Source organism: Triturus cristatus, chromosome 8 (assembly GCF_964204655.1).
Source record: "Triturus cristatus chromosome 8, aTriCri1.1, whole genome shotgun sequence".
Taxonomy (NCBI): Eukaryota; Metazoa; Chordata; class Amphibia; order Caudata; family Salamandridae; genus Triturus; species Triturus cristatus.
The window spans coordinates 1,619,476,184-1,619,501,795 of record NC_140591.1 but is presented as its reverse complement, the minus strand read 5'-3'; the positions used below and the strand labels follow the sequence as shown (position 1 = coordinate 1,619,501,795).

General features: G+C 31.8%; 11 non-coding genes across 11 annotated transcripts; all 11 read left to right on the top strand.

The window, feature by feature from the left end:
• Positions 1-374: 374 nt before the first annotated feature.
• On the top strand, positions 375-447 carry TRNAT-CGU (transfer RNA threonine (anticodon CGU)). Its single transcript has one exon. It is a non-coding gene; the product is annotated as a tRNA-Thr (tRNA).
• Positions 448-2,919: 2,472 nt separating this feature from the next.
• On the top strand, positions 2,920-2,993 carry TRNAT-AGU (transfer RNA threonine (anticodon AGU)). Its single transcript has one exon. It is a non-coding gene; the product is annotated as a tRNA-Thr (tRNA).
• Positions 2,994-5,469: 2,476 nt separating this feature from the next.
• Positions 5,470-5,542, top strand: TRNAT-CGU (transfer RNA threonine (anticodon CGU)). The gene has a single exon. It is a non-coding gene; the product is annotated as a tRNA-Thr (tRNA).
• Positions 5,543-7,506: 1,964 nt separating this feature from the next.
• Positions 7,507-7,579, top strand: TRNAT-CGU (transfer RNA threonine (anticodon CGU)). Its single transcript has one exon. It is a non-coding gene; the product is annotated as a tRNA-Thr (tRNA).
• A 2,980-nt stretch (positions 7,580-10,559) lies between these two features.
• On the top strand, positions 10,560-10,632 carry TRNAT-CGU (transfer RNA threonine (anticodon CGU)). The gene has a single exon. It is a non-coding gene; the product is annotated as a tRNA-Thr (tRNA).
• Positions 10,633-12,597: 1,965 nt separating this feature from the next.
• Positions 12,598-12,670, top strand: TRNAT-CGU (transfer RNA threonine (anticodon CGU)). Its single transcript has one exon. It is a non-coding gene; the product is annotated as a tRNA-Thr (tRNA).
• A 1,958-nt stretch (positions 12,671-14,628) lies between these two features.
• Positions 14,629-14,701, top strand: TRNAT-CGU (transfer RNA threonine (anticodon CGU)). Its single transcript has one exon. It is a non-coding gene; the product is annotated as a tRNA-Thr (tRNA).
• A 1,959-nt stretch (positions 14,702-16,660) lies between these two features.
• On the top strand, positions 16,661-16,734 carry TRNAT-AGU (transfer RNA threonine (anticodon AGU)). The gene has a single exon. It is a non-coding gene; the product is annotated as a tRNA-Thr (tRNA).
• Positions 16,735-18,191: 1,457 nt separating this feature from the next.
• TRNAT-CGU (transfer RNA threonine (anticodon CGU)) lies at positions 18,192-18,264 on the top strand. The gene has a single exon. It is a non-coding gene; the product is annotated as a tRNA-Thr (tRNA).
• A 2,983-nt stretch (positions 18,265-21,247) lies between these two features.
• Positions 21,248-21,320, top strand: TRNAT-CGU (transfer RNA threonine (anticodon CGU)). The gene has a single exon. It is a non-coding gene; the product is annotated as a tRNA-Thr (tRNA).
• Positions 21,321-25,162: 3,842 nt separating this feature from the next.
• Positions 25,163-25,235, top strand: TRNAT-CGU (transfer RNA threonine (anticodon CGU)). Its single transcript has one exon. It is a non-coding gene; the product is annotated as a tRNA-Thr (tRNA).
• Positions 25,236-25,612: the final 377 nt, after the last annotated feature.

The window sequence follows — 25,612 nt, the reverse complement described above, 5'->3', positions numbered from 1 at the left end:
GAAAAGTCTGATTTATCTTTCGGTTGAACAGATCATCTTAAACCTAATAAAAACTGAAAGTGTTTTCAATATTATATTAAAAATACTGTGATTGCAAAATCAAAAAGGTATTTCAATGAGCAAGAGGCAGATTAAATATAACCCTAGATTTGAGCAATATTGATGAATATATGTAAAACACTTATTTATAAACTATTCAAAATATGGGATTGAGTTTAAAATGTGTTCTTTTTTAATACAACATAGCTATTCTTGTTTACATATTAGGAATCCTTGCGTGTTTAACATTAGAATACATATTAAGACACGTTAACACAGGCACAGAATTTGATCACCAATACTAAATTAATGATCCCTTCTGTATCACTAAAGTAGGTGCTGTGGCTAAGTGGTTAAAGCGCCTGTCTCGTAAACAGGAAATCCTGAGTTCAAATCTCAGCAGCACCTTATTATTGGTCCTTACATGTAAAAATAATTTTCATCACGCAAATGTTTAATACATTTTAAAAAGAAAAGTGTTGTTCTGTGAACATTAGAATGGGTCATCTTAAATTGAAAAACAAAAAAACGTGGTATTGTGAAGATTTTCAAAGCAATGCTTTGAATGAAAAAGGGAAAAAAGAGTGACAAAGAGCAAAATAGAGATAAAAAATCATTCTAGAGTTGAATTCAAGTAATGCATTCTTAAAGAAAGCATGATTAAAACATTTATGAACAGGATAAGCAATATATCAATGAGGTGTTTATGAATAGGATCAGTATCCTCATCTAAAGTAGTTGTGTAGAGCGTTTTCTGAACTTAGAAATGATTATGAAAGTGAAAAACTCAGGATTCTCTTGAACACCATACGGCAAACTGTTCCTTAAAGCATTTTCAAGAGGGTGCTGTGGCTTAGCTGTTTGAAGCGCCTGTCTAGTAAACAGGAGATCCTGAGCTCAAATCTCTGCAGTGCCTTGCTTTCCTCATTCTTAAATAAAAAATTATTTTCATTAAGTCTTCCTGCGATTCAATTAAATTAGAAAAGTCTGATTTATCTTTCGGTTGAACGGATCATCTTAAACCTAATAAAAACTGAAAGTGTTTTCGATATTATAGTAACGATACTGTGATTGCAAAATCAAAAAGGTATTTCAATGAGCAAGAGGCAGATGAAATATGACCCTAGATTTGAGCAATATTGATGAATATATGTAAAACACTTATTTATAAACTATTCAAAATATGGGATTGAGTTTAAAATGTGTTCTTTTTTAATACAACATAGCTATTCTTGTTTACAGATTAGGAATCCTTGCTTGTTTAACATTAGAATACATATTAAGACACTTTAACGCAGGCATAGAATTTGATCACCAATACTAAATTAATGATCCCTTCTGTATCACTAAAGTAGGTGCTGGGGCTAAGAGGTTAAAGCACCTGTCTCGTAAACAGGAAATCCTGAGTTCAAATGTCAGCAGCACCTTATTATTGGTCCTCACATGTAAAAATAATTTTTATCACGCAAATGTTTAATACATTTTAAAAAGAAAAGTGTTGTTCTGTGAACATTAGAATGGGTCATCTTAAATTGAAAAACAAAAAAAGTGGTATTGTGAAGATTTTCAAAGTAATGCTTTGAATGAAAAAGGGAAAAAAGAGTGACAAAGAGCAAAATAGAGATAAAAAATCATTCTAGAGTTGAATTCAAGTAATTCATTCTTAAAGAAGGCATGATTAAAACATTTATGAACAAGATAAGCAATATATCAATGAGGTGTTTATGAATAGGATCAGTATCCTCGTCTAAAGTAGTTGAGTAGAGCGTTTTCTGAACTGAGAAATGATTATGAAAGTGAAAAACTCAGGATTCTCTTGAACACCATATGGCAAACTGTTCCTTAAAGCATTTTCAAGAGAGTGCTGTGGCTTAGCTGGTTAAAGCGCCTGTCTAGTAAACAGGAGATCCTGAGTTTAAATCTCAGCAGTGCCTTGCTTTCCTCATTCTTAAATAAAAAACTGTATTCATTAAGTCGTCCTGCGATTCAATTCAATTAGAAAAGTCTGATTTATCTTTCGGTTGAACAGATCATCTTAAACCTAATACAAACTGAAAGTGTTTTCAATATTATAGTAACAATACTGTGATTGCAAAAATCAAAAAGGTATTTCAATGTGCAAGAGGCAGATGAAATATGACCCTAGATTTGAGCAATATTGATGAATATATGTAAAAAACTTATTTATAAACTATTCAAAATATGGTATTGAGTTTAAAATGTGTTCTTTTTTAATACAACATAGCTATTCTTGTTTACAGATTAGGAATCCTTGCTTGTTTAACATTAGAATACATATTAAGACACTTTAACACAGGCACAGAAGTTGATCACCAATACTAAATTAATGATCCCTTCTGTACCACTAAAGTAGGTGCTGTGGCTAAGTGGTTAAAGCGCCTGACTAGTAAACAGGAAATCCTGAGTTCAAATCTCAGCAGCACTTTATTATTGGTCCTTACATGTAAAAATAATTTTCATCACGCAAATGTTTAATACATTTTAAAAAGAAAAGTGTTGTTCTGTGAACATTAGAATGGGTCATCTTAAATTGAAAAACTAACAAACGTGGTATTGTGAAGATTTTCAAAGTAATGCTTTGAATGAAAAAGGGAAAAAAGAGTGACAAAGAGCAAAATAGAGATGAAAAATCATTCTAGAGTTGAACTCAAGTAATGCATTCTTAAAGAAGGCATAATTAAAACATTTATGAACAGGATAAACAATATATCAATGAGGTGTTTATGAATAGGATCAGTATCCTCATCTAAACTATTTGAGTAGTGCATTTTCTGAACTGAGAAATGATTATGAAAGTGAAAAACTCAGGATTCTCTTGAACACCATATGGCAAACTGTTCCTTACAGCATTTTCAAGAGGGTGCTGTGGCTTAGCTGGTTAAAGCGCCTGTCTAGTAAACAGGAGATCCTGAGTTCAAATCTCAGCAGTGCCTTGCTTTCCTTATTCTTAAATAAAAAACTATTTTCATTAAGTTGTCCTGCGATTCAATTCAATTAGAAAAGTCTGATTTATCTTTCGGTTGAAGAGATCATCTTAAACCTAATAAAAACTGAAAGTGTTTTCAATATTATAGTAACAATACTGTGATTGCAAAAATCAGAAAGGTATTTCAATGAGCAAGAGGCAGATGAAATATAACCCTAGATTTGAGCAATATTGATGAATATATGTAAAACACTTATTTATGAACTATTCAAAATATGGGATTGAGTTTAAAATGTGTTCTTTTGTAATACAACATAGCTATTCTTGTTTACAGCTTAGGAATCCTTGCTTGTTTAACATTAGAATACATATTAAGACACTTTAACACAGGCACAGAATTTGATCACCAATACTAAATTAATGATCCCTTCTGTATCACTAAAATAGCTGCTGTGGCTAAGTGGTTAAAGCACCTGTCTCATAAACAGGAAATCCTGAGTTCAAATCTTAGCAGCACCATATTATTGGTCCTTACATGTAAAAATAATTTTCAGCACTCAAATGTTTAATACATTTTAAAAAGAAAAGTGTTGTTCTGTGAACATTAGAATGGGTCATCTTAAATTGAAAAACAAAAAAACGTGGTATTGTGAAGATTTTCAAAGTAATGCTTTGAATGAAAAAGGGAAAAAAGAGTGACAAAGAGCAAAATAGAGATAAAAAATCATTCTAGAGTTGAATTCAAGTAATGCATTCTTAAAGAAGGCATAATTAAAACATTTATGAACAGGATAAGCAATATATCAATGAGGTGTTTATGAATAGGATCAGTATCCTCGTCTAAAGTAGTTGAGTAGAGCGTTTTCTGAACTTAGAAATGATTATGAAGTGAGGAACTCAGGATTCTCTTGAACACCATATGGCAAACTGTTCCTTAAAGCATTTTCAAGAGGGTGCTGTGGCTTAGCTGTTTAAAGCGCTTGTCTAGTAAACAGGAGATCCTGAGCTCAAATCTCTGCAGTGCCTTGCTTTCCTCATTCCTAAATAAAAAATTATTTTCATTAAGTCGTCCTGCGATTCAATTAAATTAGAAAAGTCTGATTTATCTTTCGGTTGAACAGATCATCTTAAACCTAATAAAAACTGAAAGTGTTTTCAATATTATAGTAACAATACTGTGATTGCAAAATCAAAAATTTCTTTCAATGAGCAAGAGGCTGATGAAATATGACCCTAGATTTGAGCAATATTGATGAATATATGTAAAACACTTATTTATAAACTATTCAAAATATGGGATTGAGTTTAAAATGTGTTCTTTTTTAATACAACATAGCTATTCTTGTTTACAGATTAGGAATCCTTGCTTGTTTAACATTAGAATACATATTAAGACACTTTAACACAGGCACAGAAGTTGATCACCAATACTAAATTAATGATCCCTTCTGGATCACTTAAGTAGGTGCTGTGGCTAAGTGGTTAAAGCGCCTCTCTCGTAAACAGGAAATCCTGAGTTCAAATCTCAGCAGCACCTTATTATTGGTCCTTACATGTAAAAATAATTTTCATCACGCAAATGTTTAATACATTTTAAAAAGAAAAGTGTTGTTCTGTGAACATTAGAATGGGTCATCTTAAATTGAAAAACTAAAAAACGTGGTATTGTGAAGATTTTCAAAGTAATGCTTTGAATGAAAAAGGGAAAAAAGACTGACAAAGAGCAAAATAGAGATAAAAAATCCTTCTAGAGTTGAATTCAAGTAATGCATTCTTAAAGAAGGCATAATTAAAACATTTATGAACAGGATAAGCAATATATCAATGAGGTGTTTATCAATAGGATCAGTATCCTCGTCTAAACTATTTGAGTAGTGCGTTTTCGGAACTGAGAAATGATTATGAAAGTGAAAAACTCAGGTTTCTCTTGAACACCATATGGCAAACTGTTCGTTAAAGCATGTTCAAGAGGGTGCTGTGGCTTAGCTGGTTAAAGCGCCTGTCCAGTAAACAGGAGATCCTGAGTTCAAATCTCAGCAGTGCCTTGCTTTCCTCATTCTTAAATAAAAAATTATTTTCATTAAGTCGTCCTGCGATTCAATTAAATTAGAAAAGTCTGATTTATCTTTCGGTTGAACAGATCATCTTAAACCTAATAAAAACTGAAAGTGTTTTCAATATTATATTAACAATACTGTGATTGCAAAATCAAAAAGGTATTTCAATGAGCAAGAGGCAGATTAAATATAACCCTAGATTTGAGCAATATTGATGAATATATGTAAAACACTTATTTATAAACTATTCAAAATATGGGATTGAGTTTAAAATGTGTTCTTTTTTAATACAACATAGCTATTCTTGTTTACATATTAGGAATCCTTGCGTGTTTAACATTAGAATACATATTAAGACACGTTAACACAGGCACAGAATTTGATCACCAATACTAAATTAATGATCCCTTCGGTATCACTAAAGTAGGTGCTGTGGCTAAGTGGTTAAAGCGCCTGTCTCGTAAACAGGAAATCCTGAGTTCAAATCTCAGCAGCACCTTATTATTGGTCCTTACATGTAAAAATAATTTTCATCACGCAAATGTTTAATACATTTTAAAAAGAAAAGTGTTGTTCTGTGAACATTAGAATGGGTCATCTTAAATTGAAAAACAAAAAAACGTGGTATTGTGAAGATTTTCAAAGCAATGCTTTGAATGAAAAAGGGAAAAAAGAGTGACAAAGAGCAAAATAGAGATAAAAAATCATTCTAGAGTTGAATTCAAGTAATGCATTCTTAAAGAAAGCATGATTAAAACATTTATGAACAGGATAAGCAATATATCAATGAGGTGTTTATGAATAGGATCAGTATCCTCGATAAAGTAGTTGAGTAGAGCGTTTTCTGAACTTAGAAATGATTATGAAAGTGAAAAACTCAGGATTCTCTTGAACACCATACGGCAAACTGTTCCTTAAAGCATTTTCAAGAGGGTGCTGTGGCTTAGCTGTTTAAAGCGCCTGTCTAGTAAACAGGAGATCCTGAGCTCAAATCTCTGCAGTGCCTTGCTTTCCTCATTCTTAAATAAAAAATTATTTTCATTAAGTCGTCCTGCGATTCAATTCAATTAGAAAAGTCTGATTTATCTTTCGGTTGAACGGATCATCTTAAACCTAATAAAAACTGAAAGTGTTTTCGATATTATAGTAACGATACTGTGATTGCAAAATCAAAAAGGTATTTCAATGAGCAAGAGGCAGATGAAATATGACCCTAGATTTGAGCAATATTGATGAATATATGTAAAACACTTATTTATAAACTATTCAAAATATGGGATTGAGTTTAAAATGTGTTCTTTTTTAATACAACATAGCTGTTCTTGTTTACAGATTAGGAATCCTTGCTTGTTTAACATTAGAATACATATTAAGACACTTTAACACAGGCACAGAAGTTGATCACCAATACTAAATTAATGATCCCTTCTGTATCACTAAAGTAGGTGCTGTGGCTAAGTGGTTAAAGCGCCTCTCTCGTAAACAGGAAATCCTGAGTTCAAATCTCAGCAGCACCTTATTATTGGTCCTTACATGTAAAAATAATTTTCATCACGCAAATGTTTAATACATTTTAAAAAGAAAAGTGTTGTTCTGTGAACATTAGAATGGGTCATCTTAAATTGAAAAACTAAAAAACGTGGTATTGTGAAGATTTTCAAAGTAATGCTTTGAATGAAAAAGGGAAAAAAGAGTGACAAAGAGCAAAATAGAGATAAAAAATCATTCTAGAGTTGAATTCAAGTAATGCATTCTTAAAGAAGGCATAATTAAAACATTTATGAACAGGATAAGCAATATATCAATGAGGTGTTTATCAATAGGATCAGTATCCTCGTCTAAACTATTTGAGTAGTGCGTTTTCGGAACTGAGAAATGATTATGAAAGTGAAAAACTCAGGTTTCTCTTGAACACCATATGGCAAACTGTTCATTAAAGCGTGTTCAAGAGGGTGCTGTTGCTTAGCTGGTTAAAGCGCCTGTCCAGTAAACAGGAGATCCTGAGTTCAAATCTCAGCAGTGCCTTGCTTTCCTCATTCTTAAATAAAAAATTATTTTCATTAAGTCGTCCTGCGATTCAATTAAATTAGAAAAGTCTGATTTATCTTTCGGTTGAACAGATCATCTTAAACCTAATAACAACTGAAAGTGTTTTCAATATTATATTACCAATACTGTGATTGCAAAATCAAAAAGGTATTTCAATGAGCAAGAGGCAGATGAAATATAACCCTAGATTTGAGCAATATTGATGAATATATGTAAAACACTTATTTATAAACTATTCAAAATATGGGATTGAGTTTAAAATGTGTTCTTTTTTAATACAACATAGCTATTCTTGTTTACAGATTAGGAATCCTTGCTTGTTTAACATTAGAATACATATTAAGACACTTTAACACAGGCACAGAAGTTGATCACCAATACTAAATTAATGATCCCTTCTGTATCACTAAAGTAGGTGCTGTGGCTAAGTGGTTAAAGCGCCTGTCTCGTAAACAGGAAATCCTGAGTTCAAATCTCAGCAGCACTTTATTATTGGTCCTTACATGTAAAAATAATTTTCATCACGCAAATGTTTAATACATTTTAAAAAGAAAAGTGTTGTTCTGTGAACATTAGAATGGGTCATCTTAAATTGAAAAACTAACAAACGTGGTATTGTGAAGATTTTCAAAGTAATGCTTTGAATGAAAAAGGGAAAAAAGAGTGACAAAGAGCAAAACAGAGATGAAAAATCATTCTAGAGTTGAAATCAAGTAATGCATTCTTAAAGAAGGCATAATTAAAACATTTATGAACAGGATAAGCAATATATCAATGAGGTGTTTATGAATAGGATCAGTATCCTCGTCTAAACTATTTGAGTAGTGCATTTTCTGAACTGAGAAATGATTATGAAAGTGAAAAACTCAGGATTCTCTTGAACACCATATGGCAAACTGTTCCTTAAAGCATTTTCAAGAGGGTGCTGTGGCTTAGCTGGTTAAAGCGCCTGTCTAGTAAACAAGAGATCCTGAGTTCAAATCTCAGCCGTGCTTTCCTTATTCTTAAATAAAAAACTATTTTCATTAAGTCGTCCTGCGATTCAATTCAATTAGAAAAGTCTGATTTATCTTTCGGTTGAACAGATCATCTTAAACCTAATAAAAACTGAAAGTGTTTTCAATATTATAGTAACAATACTGTGATTGCAAAAATCAGAAAGGTATTTCAATGAGCAAGAGGCAGATGAAATATAACCCTAGATTTGAGCAATATTGATGAATATATGTAAAACACTTATTTATGAACTATTCAAAATATGGTATTGAGTTTAAAATGTGTTCTTTTGTAATACAACATAGCTATTCTTGTTTACAGATTAGGAATCCTTGCTTGTTTAACATTAGAATACATATTAAGACACTTTAACACAGGCACAGAATTTGATCACCAATACTAAATTAATGATCCCTTCTGTATCACTAAAATACCTGCTGTGGCTAAGTGGTTAAAGCGCCTATCTCATAAACAGGAAATCCTGAGTTCAAATCTCAGCAGCACCTTATTATTGGTCCTTACATGTAAAAATAATTTTCAGCACACAAATGTTTAATACATTTTAAAAAGAAAAGTGTTGTTCTGTGAACATTAGAATGGGTCATCTTAAATTGAAAAACAAAAAAACGTGGTATTGTGAAGATTTTCAAAGTAATGCTTTGAATGAAAAAGGGAAAAAAGAGTGACAAAGAGCAAAATAGAGATAACAAATCATTCTAGAGTTGAATTCAAGTAATGCATTCTTAAAGAAGGCATAATTAAAACATTTATGAACAGGATAAGCAATATATCAATGAGGTGTTTATGAATAGGATCAGTATCCTCGTCTAAACTATTTGCGTAGTGCATTTTCTGAACTGAGAAATGATTATGAAAGTGAAAAACTCAGGTTTCTCTTGAACACCATATGGCAAACTGTTCCTTAAAGCATTTTCAAGAGGGTGCTGTGGCTTAGCTGGTTAAAGCGCCTGTCTAGTAAACAGGAGATCCCTAGTTCAAATCTCAGCAGTGCCTTGCTTTCCTTATTCTTAAATAAAAAACTATTTTCATTAAGTCGTCCTGCGATTCAATTAAATTAGAAAAGTCTGATTTATCTTTCGGTTGAACAGATCATCTTAAACCTAATAAAAACTGAAAGTGTTTTCAATATTATGGTAACGATACTGTGATTGCAAAATCAAAAAGGTATTTCAATGAGCAAGAGGCAGATGAAATATGACCCTAGATTTCAGCAATATTGATGAATATATGTAAAACACTTATTTATAAACTATTCAAAATATGGGATTGAGTTTAAAATGTGTTCTTTTTTAAAACAACATAGCTATTTTTGTTTACAGATTAGGAATCCTTGCTTGTTTAACATTAGAATACATATTAAGACACTTTAACACAGGCACAGAATTTGATCACCAATACTAAATTAATGATCCCTTCTGTATCACTAAAGTAGGTGCTGTGGCTAAGTCGTTAAAGCGCCTCTCTCGTAAACAGGAAATCCTGAGTTCAAATCTCAGCAGCACCTTATTATTGGTCCTTACATGTAAAAATAATTTTCATCACGCAAATGTTTAATACATTTTAAAAAGAAAAGTGTTGTTCTGTGAACATTAGAATGGGTCATCTTAAATTGAAAAACTAAAAAACGTGGTATTGTGAAGATTTTCAAAGTAATGCTTTGAATGAAAAAGGGAAAAAAGAGTGACAAAGAGCAAAATAGAGATAAAAAATCATTCTAGAGTTGAATTCAAGTAATGCATTCTTAAAGAAGGCATAATTAAAACATTTATGAACAGGATAAGCAATATATCAATGAGGTGTTTATCAATAGGATCAGTATCCTCGTCTAAACTATTTGAGTAGTGCGTTTTCGGAACTGAGAAATGATTATGAAAGTGAAAAACTCAGGTTTCTCTCGAACACCATATGGCGAACTGTTCTTTAAAGCATGTTCAAGAGGGTGCTGTGGCTTAGCTGGTTAAAGCACCTGTCCAGTAAACAGGAGATCCTGAGTTCAAATCTCAGCAGTGCCTTGCTTTCCTCATTCCTAAATAAAAAATTATTTTCATTAAGTCGTCATGCGATTCAATTAAATTAGAAAAGTCTGATTTATCTTTCGGTTGAACAGATCATCTTAAACCTAATAAAAACTGAAAGTGTTTTCAATATTATATTAACAATAATGTGATGGCAAAATCAAAAAGGTATTTCAATGAGCAAGAGGCAGATGAAATATAACCCTAGATTTGAGCAATATTGATGAATATATGTAAAACACTTATTTATAAACTATTCAAAATATGGGATTGACTTTAAAATGTGTTCTTTTTTAATACAACATAGCTATTCTTGTTTACATATTAGGAATCCTTGCGTGTTTAACATTAGAATACATATTAAGACATGTTAACACAGGCACAGAATTTGATCACCAATACTAAATTAATGATCCCTTCAGTGTCACTAAAGTAGGTGCTGTGGCTAAGTGGTTAAAGCGCCTGTCTCGTAAACAGGAAATCCTGAGTTCAAATCTCAGCAGCACCTTATTATTGGTCCTTACATGTAAAAATAATTTTCATCACGCAAATGTTTACTACATTTTAAAAAGAAAAGTGTTGTTCTGTGAACATTAGAATGGGTCATCTTAAATTGAAAAACAAAAAAACGTGGTATTGTGAAGATTTTCAAAGCAATGCTTTGAATGAAAAAGGGAAAAAAGAGTGACAAAGAGCAAAATAGAGATAAAAAATCATTCTAGAGTTGAATTCAAGTAATGCATTCTTAAAGAAGGCATGATTAAAACATTTATGAACAGGATAAGCAATATAGCAATGAGGTGTTTATGAATAGGATCAGTATCCTCGTCTAAAGTAGTTGAGTAGAGCGTTTTCTGAACTTAGAAATGATTATGAAAGTGAAGAACTCAGGATTCTCTTGAACACCATATGGCAAACTGTTCCTTAAAGTATTTTCAAGAGGGTGCTGTGGCTTAGCTGTTTAAAGCGCCTGTCTAGTAAACAGGAGATCCTGAGCTCAAATCTCTGCAGTGCCTTGCTTTCCTCATTCCTAAATAAAAAATTATTTTCATTAAGTCGTCCTGCGATTCAATTCAATTAGAAAAGTCTGATTTATCTTTCGGTTGAACAGATCATCTTAAACCTAATAAAAACTGAAAGTGTTTTCAATATTATAGTAACAATACTGTGATTGCAAAATCAAAAAGGTATTTCAATGAGCAAGAGGCAGATGAAATATGACCCTAGATTTGAGCAATATTGATGAATATATGTAAAACACGTATTTATGAACTATTCAAAATATGGGATTGAGTTTAAAATGTGTTCTTTTGTAATACAACATAGCTATTCTTGTTTACAGATTAGGAATCCTTGCTTGTTTAACATTAGAATACATATTAAGACACTTTAACACAGGCACAGAAGTTGATCACCAATACTAAATTAATGATCCCTTCTGTATCACTAAAGTAGGTGCTGTGGCTAAGTGGTTAAAGCGCTTCTCTCGTAAACAGGAAATCCTGAGTTCAAATCTCAGCAGCACCTTATTATTGGTCCTTACATGTAAAAATAATTTTCATCACGCAAATGTTTAATACATTTTAAAAAGAAAAGTGTTGTTCTGTGAACATTAGAATGGGTCATCTTAAATTGAAAAACTAAAAAACGTGGTATTGTGAAGATTTTCAAAGTAATGCTTTGAATGAAAAAGGGAAAAAAGACTGACAAAGAGCAAAATAGAGATAAAAAATCCTTCTAGAGTTGAATTCAAGTAATGCATTCTTAAAGAAGGCATAATTAAAACATTTATGAACAGGATAAGCAATATATCAATGAGGTGTTTATCAATAGGATCAGTATCCTCGTCTGAACTATTTGAGTAGTGCGTTTTCGGAACTGAGAAATGATTATGAAAGTGAAAAACTCAGGTTTCTCTTGAACACCATATGGCAAACTGTTCGTTAAGGCATGTTCAAGAGGGTGCTGTGGCTTAGCTGGTTAAAGCGCCTGTCCAGTAAACAGGAGATCCTGAGTTCAAATCTCAGCAGTGCCTTGCTTTCCTCATTCTTAAATAAAAAATTATTTTCATTAAGTCGTCCTGCGATTCAATTAAATTAGAAAAGTCTGATTTATCTTTCGGTTGAACAGATCATCTTAAACCTAATAAAAACTGAAAGTGTTTTCAATATTATATTAACAATACTGTGATTGCAAAATCAAAAAGATATTTCAATGAGCAAGAGGCAGATTAAATATAACCCTAGATTTGAGCAATATTGATGAATATATGTAAAACACTTATTTATAAACTATTCAAAATATGGGATTGAGTTTAAAATGTGTTCTTTTTTAATACAACATAGCTATTCTTGTTTACATATTAGGAATCCTTGCGTGTTTAACATTAGAATACATATTAAGACACGTTAACACAGGCACAGAATTTGATCACCAATACTAAATTAATGATCCCTTCGGTATCACTAAAGTAGGTGCTGTGGCTAAGTGGTTAAAGCGCCTGTCTCGTAAACAGGAAATCCTGAGTTCAAATCTCAGCAGCACCTTATTATTGGTCCTTACATGTAAAAATAATTTTCATCACGCAAATGTTTAATACATTTTAAAAAGAAAAGTGTTGTTCTGTGAACATTAGAATGGGTCATCTTAAATTGAAAAACAAAAAAACGTGGTATTGTGAAGATTTTCAAAGCAATGCTTTGAATGAAAAAGGGAAAAAAGAGTGACAAAGAGCAAAATAGAGATAAAAAATCATTCTAGAGTTGAATTCAAGTAATGCATTCTTAAGGAAAGCATGATTAAAACATTTATGAACAGGATAAGCAATATATCAATGAGGTGTTTATGAATAGGATCAGTATCCTCGTCTAAAGTAGTTGAGTAGAGCGTTTTCTGAACTTAGAAATGATTATGAAAGTGAAAAACTCAGGATTCTCTTGAACACCATACGGCAAACTGTTCCTTAAAGCATTTTCAAGAGGGTGCTGTGGCTTAGCTGTTTAAAGCGCCTGTCTAGTAAACAGGAGATCCTGAGCTCAAATCTCTGCAGTGCCTTGCTTTCCTCATTCTTAAATAAAAAATTATTTTCATTAAGTCGTCCTGCGATTCAATTAAATTAGAAAAGTCTGAGTTATCTTTTGGTTGAACGGATCATCTTAAACCTAATAAAAACTGAAAGTGTTTTCAATAATATAGTAACGATACTGTGATTGTAAAATCAAAAAGGTATTTCAATGAGCAAGAGGCAGATAAAATATGACCCTAGATTTGAGCAATATTGATGAATATATGTAAAACACTTATTTATAAACTATTCAAAATATGGGATTGAGTTTAAAATGTGTTCTTTTTTAATACAACATAGCTATTCTTGTTTACAGATTAGGAATCCTTGCTTGTTTAACATTAGAATACATATTAAGACACTTTAACACAGGCACAGAAGTTGATCACCAATACTAAATTAATGATCCCTTCTGTATCACTAAAGTAGGTGCTGTGGCTAAGTGGTTAAAGCGCCTCTCTCGTAAACAGGAAATCCTGAGTTCAAATCTCAGCAGCACCTTATTATTGGTCCTTACATGTAAAAATAATTTTCATCACGCAAATGTTTAATACATTTTAAAAAGAAAAGTGTTGTTCTGTGAACATTAGAATGGGTCATCTTAAATTGAAAAACTAAAAAACGTGGTATTGTGAAGATTTTCAAAGTAATGCTTTGAATGAAAAAGGGAAAAAAGAGTGACAAAGAGCAAAATAGAGATAAAAAATCATTCTAGAGTTGAATTCAAGTAATGCATTCTTAAAGGAGGCATAATTAAAACATTTATGAACAGGATAAGCAATATATCAATGAGGTGTTTATCAATAGGATCAGTATCCTCGTCTAAACTATTTGAGTAGTGCGTTTTCTGAACTGAGAAATGATTATGAAAGTGAAAAACTCAGGTTTCTCTTGAACACCATATGGCAAACTGGTCGTTAAAGCATGTTCAAGAGGGTGCTGTGGCTTAGCTGGTTAAAGCGCTTGTCCAGTAAACAGGAGATCCTGAGTTCAAATCTCAGCAGTTCCTTGCTTTCCTCATTCTTAAATAAAAAATTATTTTCATTAAGTCGTCCTGCGATTTAATTAAATTAGAAAAGTCTGATTTATCTTTCGATTGAACAGATCATCTTAAACCTAATAAAAACTGAAAGTGTTTTCAATATTATATTAACAATACTGTGATTGCAAAATCAAAAAGGTATTTCAAGAGGCAGATGAAATATAACCCTAGATTTGAGCAATATTGATGAATATATGTAAAACCCTTATTTATAAACTATTCAAAATATGGGATTGAGTTTAAAATGTGTTCTTTTTTAATACAACATAGCTATTCTTGTTTACATATTAGGAATCCTTGCGTGTTTAACATTAGAATACATATTAAGACACGTTAACACAGGCACAGAATTTGATCACCAATACTAAATTAATGATCCCTTCGGTAACACTAAAGTAGGTGCTGTGGCTAAGTGGTTAAAGCGCCTGTCTCGTAAACAGGAAATCCTGAGTTCAAATCTCAGCAGCACCTTATTATTGGTCCTTACATGTAAAAATATTTTTCATCACGCAAATGTTTAATACATTTTAAAAAGAAAAGTGTTGTTCTGTGAACATTAGAATGGGTCATCTTAAATTGAAAAACAAAAAAACGTGGTATTGTGAAGATTTTCAAAGTAATGCTTTGAATGAAAAAGGGAAAAAAGAGTGACAAAGAGCAAAATAGAGATAAAAAATCATTCTAGAGTTGAATTCAAGTAATGCATTCTTAAAGAAGGCATAATTAAAACATTTATGAACAGGATAAGCAATATATCAAAGAGGTGTTTATGAATAGGATCAGTATCCTCGTCTAAAGTAGTTGAGTAGAGCGTTTTCTGAACTTAGAAATGATTATGAAAGTGAAAAACTCAGGATTCTCTTGAACACCATATGGCAAACTGTTCCTTAAAGTATTTTCAAGAGGGTGCTGTGGCTTAGCAGGTTAAAGCACCTGTCTAGTAAACAAGAGATACTGAGTTCAAATTTCAGCAGTGCCTTGCTTTCCTCATTCTTCAATAAAAAATTATTTTCATTAAGTCGTCCTTTGATTCAATTAAATTAGAAAAGTCTGATTTATCTTTCGGTTGAACAGATCATCTTAAACCAAATAAAAACTGAAAGTGTTTTCAATATTATAGTAACAATACTGTGATTGCAAAATCAAAAAGGTATTTCAATGAGCAAGAGGCAGATGAAATATAACCCTAGATTTGAGCAATATTGATGAATATATGTAAAACAATTATTTATAAACTATTCAAAATATGGGATTGAGTTTAAAATGTCTTCTTTTTTAATGCAACATAGCGCTTCTTGTTTACAGATTAGGAATCCTTGCTTGTTTAACATTGGAATACATATTAAGACACTTTAACGCAGGCATAGAATTTGATCACCAATACTAAATAATGATCCCTTCTGTATCACTAAAGTAGGTGCTGGGGCTAAGAGGTTAAAGCACCTGTCTCGTAAACAGGAAATCCTGAGTTCAAATGTCAGCAGCACCTTATTATTGGTCCTCACATGTAAAAATAATTTTTATCACGCAAATGTTTAATACATTTTAAAAAGAAAAGTGTTGTTCTGTGAACATTAGAATGGGTCATCTTAAATTGAAAAACAAAAAAAGTGGTATTGTGAAGATTTTCAAAGTAATGCTTTGAATGAAAAAGGGAAAAAAGAGTGACAAAGAGCAAAATAGAGATAAAAAATCATTCTAGAGTTGAATTCAAGCAATTCATTCTTAAAGAAGGCATGATTAAAACATTTATGAACAAGATAAGCAATATATCAATGAGGTGTTTATGAATAGGATCAGTATCCTCATCTAAAGTAGTTGAGTAGAGCGTTTTCTGAACTGAGAAATGATTATGAAAGTGAAAAACTCAGGATTCTATTGAACACCATATGGCAAACTGTTCCTTAAAGCATTTTCAAGAGGGTGCTGTGGCTTAGCTGGTTAAAGCGCCTGTCTAGTAAACAGGAGATCCTGAGTTTAAATCTCAGCAGCACTTTATTATTGGTCCTTACATGTAAAAATAATTTTCATCACGCAAATGTTTAATACATTTTAAAAAGAAAAGTGTTGTTCTGTGAACATTAGAATGGGTCATCTTAAATTGAAAAACTAACAAACGTGGTATTGTGAAGATTTTCAAAGTAATGCTTTGAATGAAAAAGGGAAAAAAGAGTGACAAAGAGCAAAATAGAGATGAAAAATCATTCTAGAGTTGAACTCAAGTAATGCATTCTTAAAGAAGGCATAATTAAAACATTTATGAACAGGATAAGCAATATATCAATGAGGTGTTTATGAATTGGATCAGTATCCTCGTCTAAACTATTTGAGTAGTGCATTTTCTGAACTGAGAAATGATTATGAAAGTGAAAAACTCAGGATTCTCTTGAACACCATATGGCAAACTGTTCCTTAAAGCATTTTCAAGAGGGTGCTGTGGCTTAGCTGGTTAAAGTGCCTGTCTAGTAAACAGGAGATCCTGAGTTCAAATCTCAGCAGTGCCTTGCTTTCTTTATTCTTAAATAAAAAACTATTTTCATTAAGTTGTCCTGCGATTCATTTCAATTAGAAAAGTCTGATTTATCTTTCGGTTGAACAGATCATCTTAAACCTAATAAAAACTGAAAGTGTTTTCAATATTATAGTAACAATACTGTGATTGCAAAAATCAGAAAGGTATTTCAATGAGCAAGATGCAGATGAAATATAACCCTAGATTTGAGCAATATTGATGAATATATGTAAAACACTTATTTATGAACTATTCAAAATATGGGATTGAGTTTAAAATGTGTTCTTTTGTAATACAACATAGCTATTCTTGTTTACAGATTAGGAATCCTTGCTTGTTTAACATTAGAATACATATTAAGACACTTTAACACAGGCACAGAATTTGATCACCAATACTAAATTAATGATCCCTTCTGTATCACTAAAATAGCTGCTGTGGCTCAGTGGTTAAAGCGCCTGTCTCATAAACAGGAAATCCTGAGTTCAAATCTCAGCAGCACCTTATTATTGGTCCTTACATGTAAAATAATTTTCAGCACACAAATGTTTAATACATTTTAAAAAGAAAAGTGTTGTTCTGTGAACATTAGAATGGGTCATCTTAAATTGAAAAACAAAAAAACGTGGTATTGTGAAGATTTTCAAAGTAATGCTTTGAATGAAAAAGGGAAATAAGAGTGACAAAGAGCAAAATAGAGATAAAAAATCATTCTAGAGTTGAATTCAAGTAATGCATTCTTAAAGAAGGCATAATTAAAACATTTATGAACAGGATAAGCAATATATCAATGAGGTGTTTATGAATAGGATCAGTATCTTCGTCTAAACTATTTGCGTAGTGCGTTTTCTGAACTGAGAAATGATTATGAAAGTGAAAAACTCAGGATTCTCTTGAACACCATATGGCAAACTGTTCCTTAAAGCATTTTCAAGAGGGTGCTGTGGCTTAGCTGGTTAAAGCGCCTGTCTAGTAAACAGGAGATCCCTAGTTCAAATCTCAGCAGAGCCTTGCTTTCCTTATTCTTAAATAAAAAACTATTTTCATTAAGTCGTCCTGCGATTCAATTAAATTAGAAAAGTCTGATTTATCTTTCGGTTGAACAGATCATCTTAAACCTAATAAAAACTGAAAGTGTTTTCAATATTATGGTAACGATACTGTGATTGCAAAATCAAAAAGGTATTTCAATGAGCAAGAGGCAGATGAAATATGACCCTAGATTTCAGCAATATTGATGAATATATGTAAAACACTTATTTGTAAACTATTCAAAATATGGGATTGAGTTTAAAATGTGTTCTTTTTTAATACAACATAGCTATTCTTGTTTACAGATTAGGAATCCTTGCTTGTTTAACATTAGAATACATATTAAGACACGTTAACACAGGCACAGAATTTGATCACCAATACTAAATTAATGATCCCTTCGGTATCACTAAAGTAGGTGCTGTGGCTAAGTGGTTAAAGCGCCTGTCTCGTAAACAGGAAATCCTGAGTTCAAATCTCAGCAGCACCTTATTATTGGTCCTTACATGTAAAAATAATTTTCATCACGCAAATGTTTAATACATTTTAAAAAGAAAAGTGTTGTTCTGTGAACATTAGAATGGGTCATCTTAAATTGAAAAACAAAAAAACGTGGTATTGTGAAGATTTTCAAAGCAATGCTTTGAATGAAAAAGGGAAAAAAGAGTGACAAAGAGCAAAATAGAGATAAAAAATCATTCTAGAGTTGAATTCAAGTAATGCATTCTTAAAGAAAGCATGATTAAAACATTTATGAACAGGATAAGCAATATATCAATGAGGTGTTTATGAATAGGATCAGTATCCTCGTCTAAAGTAGTTGAGTAGAGCGTTTTCTGAACTTAGAAATGATTATGAAAGTGAAAAACTCAGGATTCTCTTGAACACCATACGGCAAACTGTTCCTTAAAGCATTTTCAAGAGGGTGCTGTGGCTTAGCTGTTTAAAGCGCCTGTCTAGTAAACAGGAGATCCTGAGCTCAAATCTCTGCAGTGCCTTGCTTTCCTCATTCTTAAATAAAAAATTATTTTCATTAAGTCGTCCTGCGATTCAATTCAATTAGAAAAGTCTGATTTATCTTTCGGTTGAACAGATCATCTTAAACCTAATAAAAACTGAAAGTGTTTTCAATATTATAGTAACAATACTGTGATTGCAAAATCTAAAAGGTATTTCAATGAGCAAGAGGCAGATGAAATATGACCCTAGATTTGAGCAATATTGATGAATATATGTAAAACACTTATGTATAAACTATTCAAAATATGGGATTGAGTTTAAAATGTGTTCTTTTTTAATACAACATAGCTATTCTTGTTTACAGATTAGGAATCCTTGCTTGTTTAACATTAGAATACATATTAAGACACTTTAACACAGGCACAGAAGTTGATCACCAATACTAAATTAATGATCCCTTCTGTATCACTAAAGTAGGTGCTGTGGCTAAGTGGTTAAAGTGCCTCTCTCGTAAACAGGAAATCCTGAGTTCAAATCTCAGCAGCACCTTATTATTGGTCCTTACATGTAAAAATAATTTTCATCACGCAAATGTTTAATACATTTTAAAAAGAAAAGTGTTGTTCTGTGAACATTAGAATGGGTCATCTTAAATTGAAAAACTAAAAAACGTGGTATTGTGAAGATTTTCAAAGTAATGCTTTGAATGAAAAAGGGAAAAAAGAGTGACAAAGAGCAAAATAGAGATAAAAAATCATTCTAGAGTTGAATTCAAGTAATGCATTCTTAAAGAAGGCATAATTAAAACATTTATGAACAGGATAAGCAATATATCAATGAGGTGTTTATCAATAGGATCAGTATCCTCGTCTAAACTATTTGAGTAGTGCATTTTCTGAACTGAGAAATGATTATGAAAGTGAAAAACTCAGGATTCTCTTGAACACCATATGGCAAACTGTTCCTTAAAGCATTTTCAAGAGGGTGCTGTGGCTTAGCTGGTTAAAGCACCTGTCTAGTAAACCGGAGATCCTGAGTTCAAATCTCAGCAGTGCCTTGCTTTCCTTATTCTTGAATAAAAAACTATTTTCATTAAGTCGTCCTGCGATTCAATTCAATTAGAAAAGTCTGATTTATCTTTCGGTTGAACAGATCATCTTAAACCTAATAAAAACTGAAAGTGTTTTCAATATTATAGTAACAATACTGTGATTGCAAAAATCAGAAAGGTATTTCAATGAGCAAGAGGCAGATGAAATATAACCCTAGATTTGAGCAATATTGATGAATATATGTAAAACACTTATTTATGAACTATTCAAAATATGGGATTGAGTTTAAAATGTGTTCTTTTGTAATACAACATAGCTATTCTTGTTTACAGTTTAGGAATCCTTGCTTGTTTAACATTAGAATACATATTAAGACACTTTAACACAGGCACAGAATTTGATCACCAATACTAAATTAATGATCCCGTCTGTATCACTAAAATAGCTGCTGTGGCTAAGTGGTTAAAGCGCCTGTCTCATAAACAGGAAATCCTGAGTTCAAATCTCAGCAGCACCTTATTATTGGTCCTTACATGTAAAAATAATTTTCAGCACTCAAATGTTTAATACATTTTAAAAAGAAAAGTGTTGTTCTGTGAACATTAGAATGGGTCATCTTAAATTGAAAAACTAAAAAACGTGGTATTGTGAAGATTTTCAAAGTAATGCTTTGAATGAAAAAGGGAAAAAAGAGTGACAAAGAGCAAAATAGAGATAAAAAATCATTCTAGAGTTGAATTCAAGTAATGCATTCTTAAAGAAGGCATAATTAAAATATTTATGAACAGGATAAGCAATATATCAATGAGGTGTTTATCAATAGGATCAGTATCCTCGTCTAAACTATTTGAGTAGTGCGTTTTCGGAACTGAGAAATGATTATGAAAGTGAAAAACTCAGGTTTCTCTCGAACACCATATGGCAAACTGTTCGTTAAAGCATGTTCAAGAGGGTGCTGTGGCTTAGCTGGTTAAAGCACCTGTCCAGTAAACAGGAGATCCTGAGATCAATTCTCAGCAGTGCCTTGTTTTCCTCATTCTTAAATAAAAAATTATTTTCATTAAGTCGTCCTGCGATTCAATTCAATTAGAAAAGTCTGATTTATCTTTCGGTTGAACAGATCATTAAACCTAATAAAAACTGAAAGTGTTTTCAATATTATATTAACAATACTGTGATTGCAAAATCAAAAAGGTATTTCAATGAGCAAGAGGCAGATGAAATATAACCCTAGATTTGAGCAATATTGATGAATATATGTAAAACACTTATTTATAAACTATTCAAAATATGGGATTGAGTTTAAAATGTGTTCTTTTTTAATACAACATAGCTATTCTTGTTTACAGATTAGGAATCCTTGCTTGTTTAACATTAGAATACATATTAAGACACGTTAACACAGGCACAGAATTTGATCACCAATACTAAATTAATGATCCCTTCGGTATCACTAAAGTAGGTGCTGTGGCTAAGTGGTTAAAGCGCCTGTCTCGTAAACAGGAAATCCTGAGTTCAAATCTCAGCAGCACCTTATTATTGGTCCTTACATGTAAAAATAATTTTCATCACGCAAATGTTTAATACATTTTAAAAAGAAAAGTGTTGTTCTGTGAACATTAGAATGGGTCATCTTAAATTGAAAAACAAAAAAACGTGGTATTGTGAAGATTTTCAAAGCAATGCTTTGAATGAAAAAGGGAAAAAAGAGTGACAAAGAGCAAAATAGAGATAAAAAATCATTCTAGAGTTGAATTCAAGTAATGCATTCTTAAAGAAAGCATGATTAAAACATTTATGAACAGGATAAGCAATATATCAATGAGGTGTTTATGAATAGGATCAGTATCCTCGTCTAAAGTAGTTGAGTAGAGCGTTTTCTGAACTTAGAAATGATTATGAAAGTGAAAAACTCAGGATTCTCTTGAACACCATACGGCAAACTGTTCCTTAAAGCATTTTCAAGAGGGTGCTGTGGCTTAGCTGTTTAAAGCGCCTGTCTAGTAAACAGGAGATCCTGAGCTCAAATCTCTGCAGTGCCTTGCTTTCCTCATTCTTAAATAAAAAATTATTTTCATTAAGTCGTCCTGCGATTCAATTCAATTAGAAAAGTCTGATTTATCTTTCGGTTGAACAGATCATCTTAAACCTAATAAAAACTGAAAGTGTTTTCAATATTATAGTAACAATACTGTGATTGCAAAATCTAAAAGGTATTTCAATGAGCAAGAGGCAGATGAAATATGACCCTAGATTTGAGCAATATTGATGAATATATGTAAAACACTTATTTATAAACTATTCAAAATATGGGATTGAGTTTAAAATGTGTTCTTTTTTAATACAACATAGCTATTCTTGTTTACAGATTAGGAATCCTTGCTTGTTTAACATTAGAATACATATTAAGACACTTTAACACAGGCACAGAAGTTGATCACCAATACTAAATTAATGATCCCTTCTGTATCACTAAAGTAGGTGCTGTGGCTAAGTGGTTAAAGTGCCTCTCTCGTAAACAGGAAATCCTGAGTTCAAATCTCAGCAGCACCTTATTATTGGTCCTTACATGTAAAAATAATTTTCATCACGCAAATGTTTAATACATTTTAAAAAGAAAAGTGTTGTTCTGTGAACATTAGAATGGGTCATCTTAAATTGAAAAACTAAAAAACGTGGTATTGTGAAGATTTTCAAAGTAATGCTTTGAATGAAAAAGGGAAAAAAGAGTGACAAAGAGCAAAATAGAGATAAAAAATCATTCTAGAGTTGAATTCAAGTAATGCATTCTTAAAGAAGGCATAATTAAAACATTTATGAACAGGATAAGCAATATATCAATGAGGTGTTTATCAATAGGATCAGTATCCTCGTCTAAACTATTTGAGTAGTGCATTTTCTGAACTGAGAAATGATTATGAAAGTGAAAAACTCAGGATTCTCTTGAACACCATATGGCAAACTGTTCCTTAAAGCATTTTCAAGAGGGTGCTGTGGCTTAGCTGGTTAAAGCACCTGTCTAGTAAACCGGAGATCCTGAGTTCAAATCTCAGCAGTGCCTTGCTTTCCTTATTCTTGAATAAAAAACTATTTTCATTAAGTCGTCCTGCGATTCAATTCAATTAGAAAAGTCTGATTTATCTTTCGGTTGAACAGATCATCTTAAACCTAATAAAAACTGAAAGTGTTTTCAATATTATAGTAACAATACTGTGATTGCAAAAATCAGAAAGGTATTTCAATGAGCAAGAGGCAGATGAAATATAACCCTAGATTTGAGCAATATTGATGAATATATGTAAAACACTTATTTATGAACTATTCAAAATATGGGATTGAGTTTAAAATGTGTTCTTTTGTAATACAACATAGCTATTCTTGTTTACAGTTTAGGAATCCTTGCTTGTTTAACATTAGAATACATATTAAGACACTTTAACACAGGCACAGAATTTGATCACCAATACTAAATTAATGATCCCGTCTGTATCACTAAAATAGCTGCTGTGGCTAAGTGGTTAAAGCGCCTGTCTCATAAACAGGAAATCCTGAGTTCAAATCTCAGCAGCACCTTATTATTGGTCCTTACATGTAAAAATAATTTTCAGCACTCAAATGTTTAGTACATTTTAAAAAGAAAAGTGTTGTTCTGTGAACATTAGAATGGGTCATCTTAAATTGAAAAACAAAAAAACGTGGTATTGTGAAGATTTTCAAAGTAATGCTTTGAATGAAAAAGGGAAAAAAGAGTGACAAAGAGCAAAATAGAGATAAAAAATCATTCTAGAGTTGAATTCAAGTAATGCATTCTTAAAGAAGGCATAATTAAAACATTTATGAACAGGATAAGCAATATATCAATGAGGTGTTTATGAATAGGATCAGTATCCTCGTCTAAACTATTTGCGTAGTGCGTTTTCTGAACTGAGAAATGATTATGAAAGTGAAAAACTCAGGATTCTCTTGAACACCATATGGCAAACTGTTCCTTAAAGCATTTTCAAGAGGGTGCTGTGGCTTAGCTGGTTAAAGCGCCTGTCTAGTAAACAGGAGATCATGAGTTCAAATCTCAGCAGTGCCTTGCTATCCTCATTCTTAAATAAAAAATTATTTTCAATAAGTCGTCCTGCGATTCAATTAAATTAGAAAAGTCTGATTTATCTTTCGGTTGAACAGATCATCTTAAACCTAATAAAAACTGAAAGTGTTTTCAATATTATAGTAACAATACTGTGATTGCAAAATCAAAAAGGTATTTCAATGAGCAAGAGGCTGATGAAATATGACCCTAGATTTGAGCAATGCAGAAGTTGATTACCAATACTAAATTAATGATCCCTTCTGTATCACTAAAGTAGGTGCTGTGGCTAAGTGGTTAAAGCGCCTCTCTCGTAAACAGGAAATCCTGAGTTCAAATCTCAGCAGCACCTTATTATTGGTCCTTACATGTAAAAATAATTTTCATCACGCAAATGTTTAATACATTTTAAAAAGAAAAGTGTTGTTCTGTGAACATTAGAATGGGTCATCTTAAATTGAAAAACTAAAAAACGTGGTATTGTGAAGAATTTCAGCGTAATGCTTTGAATGAAAAAGGGAAAAAAGAGTGACAAAGAGCAAAATAGAGATAAAAAATCATTCTAGAGTTGAATTCAAGTAATGCATTCTTAAAGAAGGCATAATTAAAACATTTATGAACAGGATAAGCAATATATCAATGAGGTGTTTATCAATAGGATCAGTATCCTCGTCTAAACTATTTGAGTAGTGCGTTTTCTGAACTGAGAAATGATTATGAAAGTGAAAAACTCAGGTTTCTCTTGAACACCATATGGCAAACTGTTCGTTAAAGCATGTTCAAGAGGGTGCTGTGGCTTAGCTGGTTAAAGCGCCTGTCCAGTAAACAGGAGATCCTGAGTTCAAATCTCAGCAGTGCCTTGCTTTCCTCATTCTTAAATAAAAAATTATTTTCATTAAGTCGTCCTGCGATTTAATTAAATTAGAAAAGTCTGATTTATCTTTCGATTGAACAGATCATCTTAAACCTAATAAAAACTGAAAGTGTTTTCAATATTATATTAACAATATTGTGATTGCAAAATCAAAAAGGTATTTCAATGAGCAAGAGGCAGATGAAATATAACCCTAGATTTGAGCAATATTGATGAATATATGTAAAACCCTTATTTATAAACTATTCAAAATATGGGATTGAGTTTAAAATGTGTTCTTTTTTAATACAACATAGCTATTCTTGTTTACATATTAGGAATCCTTGCGTGTTTAACATTAGAATACATATTAAGACACGTTAACACAGGCACAGAATTTGATCACCAATACTAAATTAATGATCCCTTCGGTAACACTAAAGTAGGTGCTGTGGCTAAGTGGTTAAAGCGCCTGTCTCGTAAACAGGAAATCCTGAGTTCAAATCTCAGCAGCACCTTATTATTGGTCCTTACATGTAAAAATATTTTTCAGCACACAAATGTTTAATACATTTTAAAAAGAAAAGTGTTGTTCTGTGAACATTAGAATGGGTCATCTTAAATTGAAAAACAAAAAAGTGGTATTGTGAAGATTTTCAAAGTAATGCTTTGAATGAAAAAGGGAAAAAAGAGTGACAAAGAGCAAAATAGAGATAAAAAATCATTCTAGAGTTGAATTCAAGTAATTCATTCTTAAAGAAGGCATGATTAAAACATTTATGAACAAGATAAGCAATATATCAATGAGGTGTTTATGAATAGGATCAGTATCCTCGTCTAAAGTAGTTGAGTAGAGCGTTTTCTGAACTGAGAAATGATTATGAAAGTGAAAAAC